This window comes from Cornus florida, unplaced genomic scaffold, assembly GCF_030987335.1.
Source record: "Cornus florida cultivar Cherokee Brave unplaced genomic scaffold, ASM3098733v1 CherokeeBrave_3.0.0_Hap2_Chr09, whole genome shotgun sequence".
In the NCBI taxonomy this organism is placed as follows: Eukaryota; Viridiplantae; Streptophyta; class Magnoliopsida; order Cornales; family Cornaceae; genus Cornus; species Cornus florida.
In genome coordinates, this window is record NW_026775579.1 from 44,271,487 (window position 1) to 44,288,704 (window position 17,218).

Sequence of the window (17,218 nt, forward strand, 5' to 3'; positions counted from 1 at the left end):
ATTGATTTATTTAATGGTTTAGTTATGTAAATAAATGAGTATTAGAAGGCGTTAGTTCTTTAGGGTTTTTGTTTGAAGACCCGTCAGTGTATCGGACATAGATTATAACTTAGTGTGTTCTATGGGCCAACTATGATTTAAATTAGGGTTTTTGTCTTTAATTAAACATGGATTAGGGTTGTTTTGTTCTAAGCCTATAAATATAATATTACGGTGCTTTAGGGTTTTACAAACATAAACATAGTGCTAGTCACATAAAACAGAGGATAAAGAGAACAGAGCATCGTAAGGGCTGTCAAGAAGGAAAACAAAGAGGACCAAGGAAGGGTTGTGGTGGATTAAATCAGAACCATAGGAGGCTTGAAGGGATTCAGTGGTTGCCGGATATTTAGAAGCAATGCCGAAATTTCATAATTGAAATCACAGGCAAGTTCTTTTCTTCCTCTCTCCCGTTGGCTTGTGTTCTGTGCACATAGATAGTTTCTAGGGTTTAATTGATCATTCACTAAAACTTATATGTTTATTATATGCTATATTGATGATCTATATGTGTTGAAATCAATTCTGTTACAGTTCGTGCATGTCTGGTTTCAATTTTATTTCTTAAAGCATGTTAAGTCTGTAGCAATTTTAATCTTTATAATTGGTTCCAATTGCTGTAAACAAACCATTGGGATGCTACTGGGTATAAATAAAACTCTTAGGTTTAGTATTAAAGAGAAACAGAGGAGTTGGAATGGCCAGAGATAGAGCAAATAGGCTGAAACAGAGTAAAAATGGACTGAAGGCTCTCAGAGGAGGAGAGAGCCGGCTCCATGGAAGTGGGAGCCAGCTCCCACACTCTTAGAGCCAGCTCCAAGGTGCATGGATCCGGCTCCAAGCACCCAAGAGCCTACTCCCAAAGTTATGGAGCAGGCTCTCTCTCAATTTTTGCCTATTCTGAATGTTTTAACGCACTGTTTTGAGACTATTGAGGGTTTGCACTGTTCGGAAATATTCTAGGACTTCACAGAGGGGTTATGTAGTTAATCTTAGGTGTTATTTAGGCCTCAAATTGATTAAAGTTTACCTCTAAGTTAATGGGACGAACAATATAAAATTAATACACTTTTTATGCTGTTAACGGATGGAAAGGAATTAATTGTTTGGCTTAATTTTAGCAAATTAATGGGATATAGTATGATTATAAGAACTCATTTTAAATGCATGCTAGGGTCATTTATGTATTGGTTGTGATCTATGCATACTCTGGATGCAAATTGTTAAAATATTAAACATTTTCTGCAATTACATGGATTAAAGCTTGGATTTCAGTTGTTGAAATATTAAATACTCTTCTGCAATTATTTAGATAATGGTTTTGGACTGTAAATTGTTAAAATTTTATTTATTTGTTGTAATTTACATGGATATTGAGGATGGTATACACCGGTATGGGACGGTGTCATACTAGAGATGGTTTAGCTCAAAACACTAAGACCTAACCTATCGGATTAAAGGAATGGATTGTAAAATATTGAATCCTAAATTGTGTTTAAGTCAGATCAACTGACTAAGTTGAATGACTTCTTGGATTAGTTAGTTGTAGTTAAGTCATATCAACTGAATAAGTTGAGTGACTGACTGGATTGTGTTTCGTATGTCACCTCAATGAATAATTGAATGACATACTCTGGTTTTGGACGGACTTTAGATATATGGTTATGGTACCACAAGATGAGCTTGAGTCTCAGGCTCGTTGGTTAGGGTGCGTATATGCAGTGGATGCGTAGCTAGCTATGGTAGGTTGAGGTGTACCCTGTTAGGTCTATGTACTCATGTCTACCTTTGGGTGCGTTTTCGCATATTGCCTTCTATTCAGGTTGAGACCCCTATTGTAGTTCAATGAATGTCCTTTAGCGTGGATATATATACTTATGGACTAGATAGATATTATGAGGTATCTAGGGTGTATATGCGTATTGGGTCATTGTATGGATTGCAGTTAGATTAGAACTTGTTCGTGGGCTGGACCCACTCTTTTATTCTTTTCAGGTACAGGACGGTTCCAACCTTAGAGCTTGGTCGTGCTTGTCGAGGATAGTCTCTCATTCATCTGCTTAAGTAGGACTTCTCTCGATGTTCTAGTTTGATATATTTTCAGTTATTCAGTTTAGTTGGGATTTTTGTTTAGGGGTCCACTAGATGGATTCCCAAGTTGTACTTTTGGAGGTTTTGGAGAATTGGAGTATTATTATTCAGTATTATTTGGAGGATTTTATATTTCATAATTCTTTCAGCTCTTTTATTTAAATTCTTAAATCTTTATACTCTGTGTTCATTTTAAAATACTTTAATTGTTTGATATTTCTCTCGGGTTTGGCCCTGGGCCTGATCAACCCGTGTCTCGGATCCGAGGGGTATCACAGTTAGTATCAGAGCACTCCAGGTTCAAGTGTCTCTAAGATGTTTCGTATTAAGACTTTCGCGTAGTGTTTTCTCTTGATTAGAGCTTAAGTTTAGGATTCATTGTATTTCCTTTACGATTCGTTTAAATTCGTACTGATGTCTGTCTTCCTATGTTAATAGCATGGTTAACGTTAGAAAAGGACAGAACATGAACAGTCGGCAGAGGAGGGCAGCACGTAGGCAGCAGGAACGCCTGCGGGGTCAGCAAATAGAGGAAGAGCAACAAATGTCTGGGTTTCAGTATGATGATGGTCAGTTTCAGGAGGGGCAAGAGGAAGTTCAGCAGACTCGGGATCAGGAAGGAGATCTGGAGTATCCTCCTTACATCAATGACCTCATTGCTAGGGCTATAGAAGCAGGGGTAACAGCTGCACTTCGGAATCAGCCTCAAGTATAGCCGGCACCGTTACCAACACCAGTTGTTCAGATTGATACTTGGGAGAAGGCTAGGAGTTCTTTTACAAAAGTGAGCCCACTTGAGTTTGTAGGCTCCACCGATGTGAAAGTAGCCCATCAATGGAAGAAGGATATTGAGCAACATCTTCGTCTAGTTCAGTGCACGAAGGTTCAGAAGCAGATGCTTGTTACCTTCAAGCTAGTTGGGGATGCACTACAGTGGTGGGAGTCAATTACCATCATAGAGGAGAGGATGTCATTGACTTATGATCAGTTCAGTACTCGCTTCGATGAGAAGTACTTTCCTTATGCAGTCAGGGCAGCTATGAAGACAGAGTTTCTTAATCTGCAGCAGGGGAACATGACAGTGGCAGAGTATGAGCAACAGTTCACGCGTTTATCTCTTTTTGCACCGGAAGATGTGGATACAGAGGAGAAGAAGCGCAATAGTTTCGTTAAGGGATTAATATGGTCTATCAAGAGAGCTATTACAGGTAGTCCAGCCTATACTACTTATGCTCAGGTGGTAGACGCCGCTATAAAGCAGTATTAGTTAACCGTTGACTTCAGACAGGCCAAGGGTGAGAAGCGGGGTGACAGAGACTCTACGAATCAGTCAGCTGAAAAAGGGAATGGCAACGAACACTGACAGAATGACAAGGGAAAATTCCAGGGACAGCAGCCTTGGAAGAAGCACAAGGGTGGTTCGGATGCTCACAGGGATGGGGCACCTGTTCAGTGACAGCAGAATGGGGGACCACAGGTAAGACAGGGTTAGCCACAGGCTAACCAACAGAGGAGGCCATTTGGTACTTTTTAGGGTAGTTGCTACACTTGTGGAGAGTATGGTCATACTTCCAGGGAATGTCCTAAAGCAGGACAGGGATAGGGACAGCATGTGCAGTAGGGGCATAGGGCGCCAGTGCCTTTACCAGCTCCACAAGTTCCACGGATTTAGGGACAGACATATCCGGCTTTACTAGCGCCGCCGTAGCCTCATGGACAGGCACCACAGCAGTTGCATTACGGCAGGGTTTTCAACCCCATACTGTAGGATATTCAGGCACCTTAGGCTGTTGAGGGTGTGTTTCTTATTCATGGGTTAAAGCGTCATGTATTATTTGATATGTGTGCTACACACTCATTTGTAGCTAGATCTTTTGTTGCTTTATCTAGGATGATGACATGGGTATGCAGTAGACCTTAGGGTATTTCAACACCGTTAGGCAATATAGCCATTCTACATGAGAATGATGGGCCTGTGACACTAGATATTGGTAGACTCAGATTTCTAGCCAATCTTTTGGTCCTGGACATGCACACTTATGATGTGATACTTGGGATGGATTGGTTATCGCACTACCATGCCCAAGTTGATTGTTATGATAGATCTGTTATTTTTACCATACCTGGTCAGGATATGTACGTCGTCGCTATGCCACATTCTAATGGGGTCACTAACACTTATTTGTTCCATATGGAGGAGGAAACGGAGAAAGGGATTACTGTATCATTAGATAGCATACTAATTGTACAGGATTTTTCGGATGTTTTTCAGGAGATTCCAGGGTTGCCACCAAGTCGCGAGATCGACTTTGTGATCGACTTAGCTTCAGGCACTATGCCTATTGTTAGGGCACCATACAGGATGGCACCAGTGGAGATGCGAGAACTAAGGGATCAGATTCAGTAGTTACTCAGCCAGGGTTTTTTACAGGAGTACTTCACCCTTGGGAGCACCGATTTTGTTTGTGAAGAAGAAGGATGGTTCAGTTCGCCTGTATATAGATTACAGGGAGTTGAATAAGGTCACTATTCGTAACAAATACCCTTTACCCAGGATTGATGATCTTTTTGATCAGTTGAAGGGAGCTACATTTTTCTCTAAGATTGATCTGCGTTCTGGATATCATCAACTTCGGGTTAGGGAGCAGGATGTTCCAAGGAGAGCATTTCTCACTAGATATGGATCTTATGAGTTTCGTGTGATACTGTTTGGGTTGACTAATGCACCAGCGGTCTTTATGGATTTAATGAACAGAGTCTTCAGGGCTTATTTAGATCAGTTTGTCATTATTTTTATTGATGATATCTTGATCTATTCTAGGTCTAAGGAAGATCATGCTAGACATCTTCGGATTGTGTTGCAGACGCTTCGTGAACACCAGTTATATGCAAAGTTCAAAAAATGTGAATTTTGGCAGTGGGAGGTGAAGTTTATGGGCCACGTAGTATAAGAAAAAGGAATAGCAGTAGATCCAGCCAAGGTTTCAGCATTGGTTGAGTGGGGACAGCCTACTTCACTTACTGAGATCCGAAGTTTTCTCGGGTTGGCAGGATACTATCGTAGGTTCATCCAAGGGTTCTCGAAGATAGCGGGACCATTCACTCATTTGACTAAAAAGGGTGTACGGTTCGTGTGGGATGAACATTGTCAGAAAGCTTTTGATGAGCTGAAAACTAAGTTGACTTCTACACCAGTTTTGTCTACCCCATAGAGCGGGATAGAGTATCTTGTGTACACAGATGCTTCTTTGCAGGGTCTTGGATGTGTTTTGATGCAGGAGGAGTGACCGATTTCGTATGGATCTCAGAAGCTTAAGCCTCATGAGCTTAATACATGATTTGGAGTTGGCAGCTGTGGTCTTTGCCTTACGTATTTGGAGGCATTATCTATTGGGTGAGTCCTTCAGATTATTTAGCAATCACAAGAGCTTGCAGTATTTGTTCACTCAGCGAGAGCTGAATATGAGACAACGCAGGTGGTTGGAGTTTGTGAAAGACTATCACTTTTTTATACAGTACCATCCAGGGAAAGCGAATATGGTGGCGGATGCACTCAGTCGCCGACCCGTTGCTAGTCTTTCTACTCTATTCACTACTAAGTGGAATGCTTTGAAGACGGTGGATGAGTTGTCGGATGCTTTCATAGCTTGCATGGTAGTTACACTTTCTATCATTCATAAGGTTTTGAAGGCACAACTCTCGGATCAGCAGTGTATTGACAAGGTTACAGAGATAGCTTCTGGTGAGGTCCTATTTTACTATGTTAGGACTGATGGAGGTTTGAGGTACAAGGGCCGTTTGGTGGTACCTTCTGCTGATGAGTTAAGGAAGGATGTGATGACTGAGACTCACCACTCTGAGTTCTCTGTTCATCCAGGAGGAGACGAGATGTATCAGGATATGAAACGGCAATTTTGGTGGGCAAGAAAGACATTGCTATTTTTGTCTCTCGATATAATACTTGTCAGATGGTCAAGATTGATCATCAGAGGCCGCTAAGAGCTCTACAACCACTGCCGATACCGGAGTGGAAATGGGAGAGCATTTTTATGGATTTTATGGAGGGATTGCCAAATTCTTTCAAGGATCACAATTCCATTTGGGTCATCGTGGACAGATTGACGAAATCAGCTTATTTTTTTCCTATTCGCACTGACTTCACTTCGGTGCAGTTGGCGAGACTTTACATTACAGAGATTTTAAAACTGCATGGAATTCCGTTGTCTATTATATCTGACAGGGACTCAAGCTTTGTGTCAGGATTCTGGAAGAGTTTTCAGCAGGCTTTGGGTACAGAGTTGCATCTTAGCACTGCTTATCATCCTCAGACTGATGGACAGATTGAGAGGGTTAATCAGATCATAGAGGATATGTTTCAGTCGTGTGTTCTGGATTTCAAGGGCCACTGGGAGGATTATTTACCGCTTGTGGAGTTTGCATATAACAATAGTTTCCAGAAAACTATTGGGATGACACCATATGAGGCATTATACAGCCGACCGTGTCGATCGCCTGTTTGTTGGATGGAGGTTGGTGAGAGCAGATTCTTGGGTCTTGAGTTCATTAAGGATACTTCTGAGAAAATTGCTCTTATTAGGGATCGCATGCGCACTGCCCAGAGTAGATAGAAGAGTTATGCAGATCGTCATACTTGTTCATTGGAGTTTCAGGTTGGGGATCAGGTTCTACTCAAAGTGTCTCCTATGAAGGGTGTAATGCGCTTTGGGAAGAAAGGGAAGTTGTCTCCGCGATTTGTCAATCCATTCATGATTACGGATCGAGTTGGAGCTGTCGCTTATCGGTTGGCACTTCCAGATAATTTGGATCGCGTACACAATGTGTTTCATGTTTCTATGTTGCGGAAATTTCTGCGAGATAAGGATTGATATCAGCATATCGATGTTGGGGAGATTAAGTTGCAGCCGAATGCAACTTATTTGGAGCCACCATGTCGTATTGTCGACCATCGGGATCAAATCCTTCGTAATAAGGTTATCCCTTTGGTGCGTGTTCAGTGGAGTCATCACAATGAGGCTGAGTCTACTTGGGAACGGGAGGATGTTATTCGCTCGCAGTTTCTTGAAATATTGGAAGAAGGTAAGAGCGAATTCCGATGACGGAATTCCTTTTGTTAGGGGGGAAGAATGTAATACCCCTAATTTTGAAAGAATAGTCCTGGTATTTTAATAAAGTATTTGGTTGCATTTTTAATTATTTAATTATTTTTGTTGCTTGGTTATTTGCACTAATTGTTATTATTTGAATTATTTGGATTATTGGATTTAATTGCATTATTTGATTTAATTGACGTATTTAATTTAATTGGTAAATTGTTTTTATTTATTATGTGTCCTTAATTGATTTATTTAATGGTTTAATTATGTAAATAAATGAGTATTTGAAGGCGTTAGTTCTTTAGGGTTTTTGTTTGATGACCTATCTGTGTATCAGACATAGATTATAACTTAGGGTGTTTTATGGGCCGACTAAGATTTAAATTAGGGTTTTGTCTCTAATTATACATGGATTAGGGTTGTTTTGTTCTAAGCCTATAAATATAATATTACGGTGCTTTAGGGTTTTACAAACATAAACATAGTGCTAGTCACATAAAACAGAGGGTAGAGAGAACAGAGCACCGTAAGGGCTGTCAAGGAGGAAAATAGAGAGGACCAAGGAAGGGTTGTGGTGGATTAAACAAGAATAATAGGAGGCTTAAAGGGATTCAGTGGTTGCCGGAAATTTAAAAGCGATGCCGAGATTTTATTACTGAAATCACAGGCAAGTTCTTTTCTTCTTTTCTCCCGTTGGCTTGTGTTCTGTGCACCTAGATAGTCTCTAGGGTTTTGAAAAGCACTAAAAAGTGTGCATTTAAACCCCTTAAGCTTATGTTTTCTAGGACCTTTATCTATCTTACTTTCCCGTTTTAGACTAATTTCGTGTTATTGCCCTTTTTAGGTGCTTATCCCCAAAATAAACTAATTCAGCCAAATAAGAGCTTAAAAGAAACTAACTCAAGCTGGATGGAATAAAGGAGCAAAGTGGAAGCAGATTAAAGCAAAGTATGGAATTCAGCAGATTCAATCGATCACAAGTACACTTCGATCGATCGAAAGTTCATCGATCTAGACATTTTAAGATGGATCCAAGCTTTTTTGTCCATATCCAAAGATCCCACAAAGTTTAATCGATCCAACAATTCTCAGATTGATCGAAAAGATTCCATCTTATCTTGTTATACCACCCCACCTACCAATTTTGTCTCTTTCCCTAAAATATCTCAGATCTGTCCTTATCCAAAAAGGCGCTGCCATGGGAGGATTAATCTAGCCAAAGTTTAATAGATCTCAGCCATGTTCGATCGATCTCACCAAAAGTTCGATCAATCGAACTTCCTCAAGCCCGAAAAAAGACAAAATCAGCTCATTAAAGGTTGGCTCATGGTGCAATAATTGGAGGAATATTGATGTGCGAGCCCAGACAATTGGGTGTGACATTTTACCCTACCTATATAAGGAATATAAGCCATTCTTGAGAGCATACTTGACATAACTTACATATTGTATAACATATTCTTGGAGAGAAGGCAAGAGACATTCTTGAGAGGTTTTCCATCTACTTTAAGAAGAGGAGCATTTCTACTACGGAGATAGCCCTTGAGGGTTGGAGGATACCATTTATGAGTGGCTAGACATCTTCTTGGGGCTAGAGTTAGCCCTAAGCATGCTTTCTTTATCTTGATTCATGTATTTTTAAGGGGATTGGTGTTGTAATACATGTTTTGACGTATTTATATACATAGATCTTGTTTATTCAATGATTTGTGTTGTTTAATTCTTCCAAGTGACCATTTCATTCTATCTATATGTCTATGTATGCTAGAATAGATGTTCATGTATTTATCTTTATTTTTTGCGTTGTTGATGCATGTCTATGTGTATTAATGCTGTAGATCTAGAGATTTTCAAGACATAGTGCTTAATAGAATGCTGTTGTGATTTATTTGATGGTTCATACTTATTTTTTGATGGATTGTGCCTCTCCCTTAGTCTAATTAGTTTAATTTTCATGTCATTAGCTTAGAGGTAGTGTAGTTACCTTAGTTGTTAAATGGGAGGACAATCCATGCTTATTGTTTGATGTTCCATACTTATGAATGCAAGTAGTATATTTCTCTAATTTTGTGATGTGTTTGGATTGTGAGCTTAAAGAATGATTAATCGCTTACTTTGATATATTGTGCTAGTCATTGTGTTGTCTAGACAAGATACACTTAATTGGTCATCCATGTTTGTTGAAACAATCACTGACACTCACTATAGTTGCAACATATGCCGTCCCCTCATTAATTGTGAATTGAGTATAGAGAAAAGTGATGCTTAGTAGTGATCTCTAAGTTCCAAGACCTCTCTCTCTTGTTTTCTTTATCCTTTAATTACTTGCTTGATATTGATCTTGTTTAGTTTTAATTGTAGTTTAATCAACCAAACAACCTACCTTTGATCACTCGACCTACTAACCCTAAGCCTTATTTCTACTACTAGTGCACCCTTAATCCCTTGGGACGATCCCTACTCACCCTAGCTATATTTTTAGTTAGAGGTAATAGTGACATTTATAAATTTAAAACTTGGCCACATTGCATATTCACTACCTTTTGAACATCTTTTAAGCGTTGGTGCGACGGCAACACCAAGTTTTTGGTGCCGTTGCTAGGGATTTAATTGGCAACGCCGTGTTTTGGAAACATTTAGGGATTAGTACTCTTTTGATCGTATCTTCACTTTATTTTTATTTTTGGTTACTTATTGTGTTTGTTCTTATTTGACTAGGTGAAATTGAGCAAGGAGGTTAAGTAAAGGAGACTTCAAAGCATGGAGCTAAGCTAAGCACAAAAAGGACTAAAAATTTAAAAAATGCAAAGCATAGCAAAGCTTGGAAATTGAAAATGAATTGAAGTTGCTTAAGGACCCTTTTGTGAAATCTTTCTAACTCAAGCCCTAGTTAAATCGTCGGCCCGCGTGGAGGCTTGTTTTCCATTTCTTAGATAAATCGTGAGTCCGCGTGGAGGCAATTTACTTTTCTTTGCATGTTGTTTAAGCATGGGAGTATGGGATCATTGAATGTGGAGATTTGTTGATTTATTTGTTACGGGGGCGAAATGATTGTTATTTGCTTTTCTAGTGTATATATGGGCGTAGGTCATTGAATCCTACTCTTGTCCCTCCTAATTTGCATCTTGAATCGGTTGTTCGTAATCCTAGGGGAAGGGGTAGTTCTCATCACTCCATTTCACCAATGGAGGATTTAAATGACGACCATGTGGAGGACCTTGGTCACATAGACCAACAAGGCAACCTCCACCCTAATGTGCATTATGAAAATGTTCAAGTACCATTAGGCATTCCTAGACCATTCATTCACCAACAACAACAAAGCCAAGTTCCATTGGGAATTCCTAGGCCAATATTTGCTCTACAACCCCCCATAGTTCAAGCTAATCAATGTGTTCGTCTAGCACCACCAATTGTGAATCCTCCCATTGCATTAAGAAACCATTATGTGCCTAATGAATATAATGCACCTACTTGCATTCAATTGCCTCCATTTAGAGCACATCACTATGAAATTAAACCACAAACTATTCAAATGCTTCCAAACTATCATGAACTTCCAAGTGAAGAACCTTATAAGCATTTGGATGAGTTTCTTGAAGTGTGTTCCACCGTGAAATACATGGACATGCCGGAAGAAGTGTTAAGGCTTAAACTTTTTCCTTTTACCTTTCAAGACAAGGCAAAATATTGGTTCAATAATCTTAGGCCTTTTTCGATAACTTCTTGGGCGGAAATGCAACAAGAGTTCTTGAAAAAGTACTATCCGGTTTCTAAGACCAATGCCATGCGAACTTCCATTAGAGAATTTTCTCAAGGGGATGGGGAAATGTTTCATGAGGTATGGGAAAGGTTTAATGATTTACTTAGAAAATGCCCTCATCATGACATACCTAAGTGGCAACTAGTTCAATATTTCTTTGAAAGTTTACCGGATAATTACAAGGGTATGGTTGATGCATCAATGGGTGGTTCTTATCTTGACAAGCATGAAAATGATGTGTGGCAATTGTATGAAAGTATGAGTGAAAATTCCATGCATAGGTCCTTATCTTCTAAAAATGGTAAAAATGTAGGAGGAAGGAAAAATGTTGGCTTGTATCAAGTTGACAACTCCAATGATATAGCCGCCGAGATGAAATCCTTATCTCAAAGGTTTGATCAATTCTTGATTAACCAAAACTCGGCGAATCAAATACCTTTCGCCCCTAATCATGTTCATCATCGTGTATCTAATGAATCATGTATAACTTGTTCTAGTGTTATACATTCTACTTCTAATTGTCCCCATGGACATGTACAAAATGAAAACCATGAGCAAGCCAATGCTATTTTTGTTAACCAAGGAAATAATCCCTATGGCAATCATTACAATCCTAGTTGGAGGAACCATCTAAACTTTTCTTGGAAAAGCCAAGGGGAAGGCTCAAACCCTCCCCAAGGTGGTTTTCAAGGGAAGTATGTTCCACCTCAGATGCAAAGCCAAGGTTCCTAAGGTTTTAGATCATCATTTCAATCCCATGGTAACCAATTTTCTAATTCTCATTTTCCTAATCAACCATTTTATTCTCAAGGAAACTCTAGGAGTCCCGCCTTTGAAGAGAAAGTTTTGACCACTCTAGGCACTCTAGAGGCGAACACTCAATTGTTTCATTCTCATTCTCAATCCATTGCTAAGCTAGAAACCCAAGTAAGGCAAATAGCTAGTACTTTAAATGATATAAAGAAAGGGAAAATGCCTTTGAATGCCCCACCAAAGCAACAATCTGTTGTGGAGACTCATTCCTCATCGGAAAGTCTTATAATAGAACATGTCAATGCGGTGACAACCTTGAGAAGTGGGAGAATCATTGACAACCAAATAGGTGTGTCCAATGAAAAGAGTGAGCCGGTGCAACCAAAAGTTGACACCCATCCCATTTCTTATCATATTCCTCCTTCATTACATATGCATGATCATTCAAATGAGAAAGTGTCAAAAAGTGATTTGAAAAGTGAGTTCAAAACTGATTTGAAAAATGAATCAAAGCATGATTTGAAAAATTCCTGTGTTGATGATGTTTTAAAGAAGGATTTTGAAAAAGTTTTTGAGCCAAGAGTTCCATTTCCGGATGCCTTGAAATGATCTATTTATCTTGACAAGCAAAAGACAAAGACAAATGAAAACATTGATGTGTTTAGGCAAGTGAAGGTTAACCTTCCGCTTTTGGATGCAATCAAGCAAATTTCGGCTTATGCCAAGTTTTTAAAAGATCTTTGCACCCAAAAGAGGAAGAACAAAAGCCAAGCACCTAGGAAAGTGGTCTTGACCGAGCAAGTGAGCTCTATTTTGCAACAAAACACTCTTCCAAAGTTCAAAGACCCCAGTTCACCTACTACATCTTGTGTCATTGGTGACCATGTCATTAATCGGGCTCTTCTAGACTTAAGAGCAAGTGTTAATCTTCTTCTATACTCGGTATATGTCAAATTAAGCTTAGGAGACTTGAAACCGACGTCGGTGGTTTTGCAACTTGCCGACCGATCCATCAAAAATCCTAGGGGTATCATTGAGGTTGTATTGATTAAGATTGATAAAATTTTCTTCCCCGTTGATTTCGTTGTCATTGACACGAAACCGGTCCCGAATCCTAAAAGCCAAATTCCCGTTATCCTTGGCCGTCCTTTCTTGGAAACCGCGAATGCCAACATTAATTGTGGGATGGAGATAATGAAGATCTCATTTGGTCACATGAAGGTGAAGTTGAATATCTTCAATCTAACCCCGAATTCATTTGAAAAGTATGAAGAAGTGAATGTTGTAGAGAAATGTCATGCTAATAAATCTGAAGGAATAGAATCTTTGCTTGAAACCAAAATTTCAAAAGGGTTATCTTCAACCCTGAATTCGAAAAAATTTGTTTCAAAATCTTGTTTTGAAAGGGCATGGAAGCCCAAAGATCACATTGAAAAAGGACCAACAAGTTCCTTTGGCCTAATCCAACAAGTTCTCTAGGGAACCATTTGTTGGATGGAGTTCAAAGTACTTATCACCCCATTAAGGAGGGGATGCACTACAAGATGTTTGATCTGGGCTAAAAGAGCCCAACGTTTTGCTAGAGACTGTTAAAGACTAGTACATTTCGTAGGGTGTCACAACCCTATTCTTCCCTCATTTCTATTTTAAATTTCATTTCTTGCGAAGTCTAGATATTTACTTTAGGTTCATATACATTGCTAAGAACTATGATTAGGATTGCATGCACTTTCATGTTGAAAATGGACATTATGTTCCTGTTCGATCAATCTCAAAAGAGGTTCGATTGATCGATTTCCATACCTGTATCCAATCATCTCTCTGTCAAATCGTTCGAAGAAAACCTATATATTTCAGCTCTCTGTCTGATCGATCGTAAATTATTCGATCGATCCAGATTCGTCTTGGATCGATATGCAGTCTCAACACTTAGAAAAATTTTGAACTTGCATCCAAACTGTATCCAAAGACCTCTCTGTCCCATCGCTCGAACATGTCTACAAATTTTTGCATGTTCGATCGATCGGAGTACTTCTGAGATCGATCTTAGAGAAATCGATCTCTGTTCTTTGATTTACTATTTGGACTTTGACTTTAACTTTTGTTTCGAATTTAAAAAAAAAAAAAAAAAAAATTGTCAAAAATACAAAACTATTTCTGTTTATTTTATTTTATTTTAATTTTTTTTTTTTTTTTTTTGAAAAACTTAAATATTTTTCAATTTTCCATTTATTTTTATTTTATTTTTTTCATTTTCCAAACAAAATCCAAAAAACATTTTTGATTTTTAATTTCTAATTTTTAAATTTTTGATTTTTAAATTTTAATTTTCAAAAATTCAAAAATAGTTTTAATTTTTTAATTATTTTTAATTCAAAAAAATCCAAAAAATTAAAAAATAATTTTGTCATTTAAGAGGAGAGATCGATTCCAGTTCGATCGATCTGAGGATTCAGGTCGATCGATTGAACTAAACAGGAAATGTTTTTAAAAATTGAACCTAAGGTCATTTGATCGATTTCAAAGAAATCGATCTTCAAACCCTAGAGCCCATAGCCACTGCAAACCTTCTCTTCCATCTCCGGCGAACCCTCCGGCGACTTTATCTCATCCTGAATCTCTCTCCCTCATCCCGGATCTTAGATTTCATTCGCATCTTCTCTTTCGGTTTGGGGTAAGATACGAGGTCCCTTTTTTTTATTTCGAAGCTTTATTTTGATGCCATCACTGATTTCTATGTTAGATTTATGATGATGATAATGATTATAGCCATTGATGAAGCTTTGAAGCTCTGTATATATATGTATATATATCAATTTTATATTTTTGGTTTTGATTTTTGATTTTGGAGGTCACGGGCTTAATCAAGGGACCATGTTTGTTGATTTATTGTATAGAGGGGCCCACGAGCTTGCTTGTGAGGCCCCCGTGCCATCCACGTCACAGATCTGTGACTTTTCGAATTTCACCTCACAGTTCGATGGATCGAACTTTTTCTCAGATCGATCTGTAATAGATCGATCTCACTTATTCAAGATCGATCGAACTTATATCGATCTCACATTTTTATGATCGATCGAACTTCACAGATTTGCATCACACACTTCACACACCACTCTTGTGTTTCATGCTATCTCATACATGCCCAATGCCTGTGTTTTCCACACTAGATGCATTACATACTTATATTGTCTAAGCATGAGTCACTTAATGTCATTTATTTCTTATGACTTGCATAGATTCATGTCCTTTATTATGTTTTGTCTATCTTATTTGACATACATGTTTCTATATGCTATGCTTTATTTCTTTATTCGGCTACTGACTTGTTCTGCAAGTTTTCCTTTTATTTTGCAGGCTATGGCTAAGGTCAAGACTGTTGCCCGTGGACATTATCATCGCAGAGTCAGGTGGAGATTAGATAACTAGGCAGGCCCATCTCACGTCCAGGACCCCATTCCTAAGCCTGAGCCAGAGCAGATACAGGACCAGTCAGAGGCAGATACAGCTCAATCCCCATCCGCTGACTCTAGACTATAATCTTCGGCTGCCGCATCATCTTCTTCAGCTGAGGATAAGCATGTACCATCTCCTTCACCACCACCGGTACAGCCAAACCTGGTCCTCAAGAGACATGATAGGAGATATTCACGCCTTCAGGTGGCGCATGAGTCGGTGTTAGACATTTCTTTCTTCTCCTGGTATATACTGACCTGGCCAGCTTACGATAATCTTAACCGGAGGGGTCTTTTAGTTATATTTGCCCCAGTCACTTATCCAATTTATCCACGGCTTGTTCGATTATTCTACCAGCATCTCCGTCCGGCCCCAGGTAACTTATCAGAGCTACAGACCACTATCGATGGTTACCCCATCCGGATCACAGTTGATATTCTAATGAGATCATCCCGATGTCCTCATGTCTGCCCTCCTGATGTTTATTATCCTATTTTGGAGAGGAGGCCTTCTTACACAGACATAGCTGTGGCACTCACAAGCCACTATGCAGATGGTGAGTTTTTCGCCTTTCGGACTTATCTGCCTGATGAGTTATGGTTCTACGATTCGGTCCTATACCAAAACGTACTTATGGCAGGCTATAAGATCTAGAGGTGGTCTTATTTTCTAGTTGTTTTCTATGGATTTTACACAAGCCACTAGGTTTCTATGCCGGCACTTTACTGGAGTGTCATGATGAAGTTATATTCCACTTACATTAGTAAGGCCAAGCCTAGGCGAGCCACTTTTCTACCATTTGGCCACCTGATCACCAAGATACTCCGAGACTAGCACTATCCTATCCGTACGGATGAGCGTCCAAAGACAGGAGCTTGCCACTTTGGCAAGCAGGATTGGGATAAGAGCTACAATGCTCTTATCAAGAGTTTGTGCGAGGAGGCAGTTTTAGCAACTGAAGAGCTTGAGATAGAGGAGATGGAGCAGGCAGCAGCTGCAGCAGCAGCTGATCCAGCAGACCCACTAGTGGCTGCTGATATGCAGATGGATATTGATTTAGAGTAAGAGCTGCCAGCAAAGGAGCTTCCGCATCACTCTTCGGCAGGGTTACTAGTTCATTCTCAGGAGCAGACTCAGGACATACCGTAGTTTCATGATCCAGTCATACCTGAGGCTCTAGCTCAAACACCTGGCCTATGAGAGCATTTCCAGACATTAGAGGGTGAGGTTGTCTCTCTCTGGGCTGATGTTGTTTCTCTCAGAGCAAACGTCATCTCCTTCAGCACAGATGTGGCATCTCTCCGCTCAGACATTCTAGCTGTGCTGCAGGGCATATCCAGAGATATCCAGGGATCACGCCCCACCCACCCTACATCCCCTACCTGATCTCCCCACTTCTCTTTCGTTCTTATACATATCTGTGATATTAGACTGCTATTTTGATACTGTTATATTATATTTTTTAGGCCAATCTGTCGGCCCTATTCCTGTGATGTACTATATATACTATTTCCATTTTCTATATTATGCATGATATTTTTGGATGTCTGGATTTTATATTGATATATCTGTTTGTGATTGACTCCATTTATCAGGTACATCCCAGTGACTTCAGTGAGAGAGTGCTGCCCGAATTTTTCAGGACCACCTTTTTCCTCTCTCTTTACTTTAATTTCTTATCCCATTTACACTTGCATGTCCACTGTGCACTATTATTATCTCCTTTGTTGTCTAATGAACTTTTATCCAGTGCCATCTTTTCAGGACCACAGTTAATCCCAAGTTTGGGGGGTTATACCACCCACTTTGGATACTTGTGTCCCGGCCATTCTTTACTTAGCTGCACTGGTATACTCTTTCCTTTGTTCTCTTTGCACATTGAGGACATTGTGCCATTTAAGTTTAGGGGAATGGGTGCTGTTACAGTATTTGCTTTAACTTCAAAATTTTGAGCATGAGTTGTGTATTTGAGGAATTTTCTATGATTGGTCTATAACTAGCT

At 39.4% G+C, this 17,218-nt stretch overlaps 1 pseudogene; it reads right to left on the minus strand.

The window, feature by feature from the left end:
* Positions 1–11,037: 11,037 nt before the first annotated feature.
* Positions 11,038–11,135, minus strand: LOC132275618 (small nucleolar RNA R71; annotated as a pseudogene).
* Positions 11,136–17,218: the final 6,083 nt, after the last annotated feature.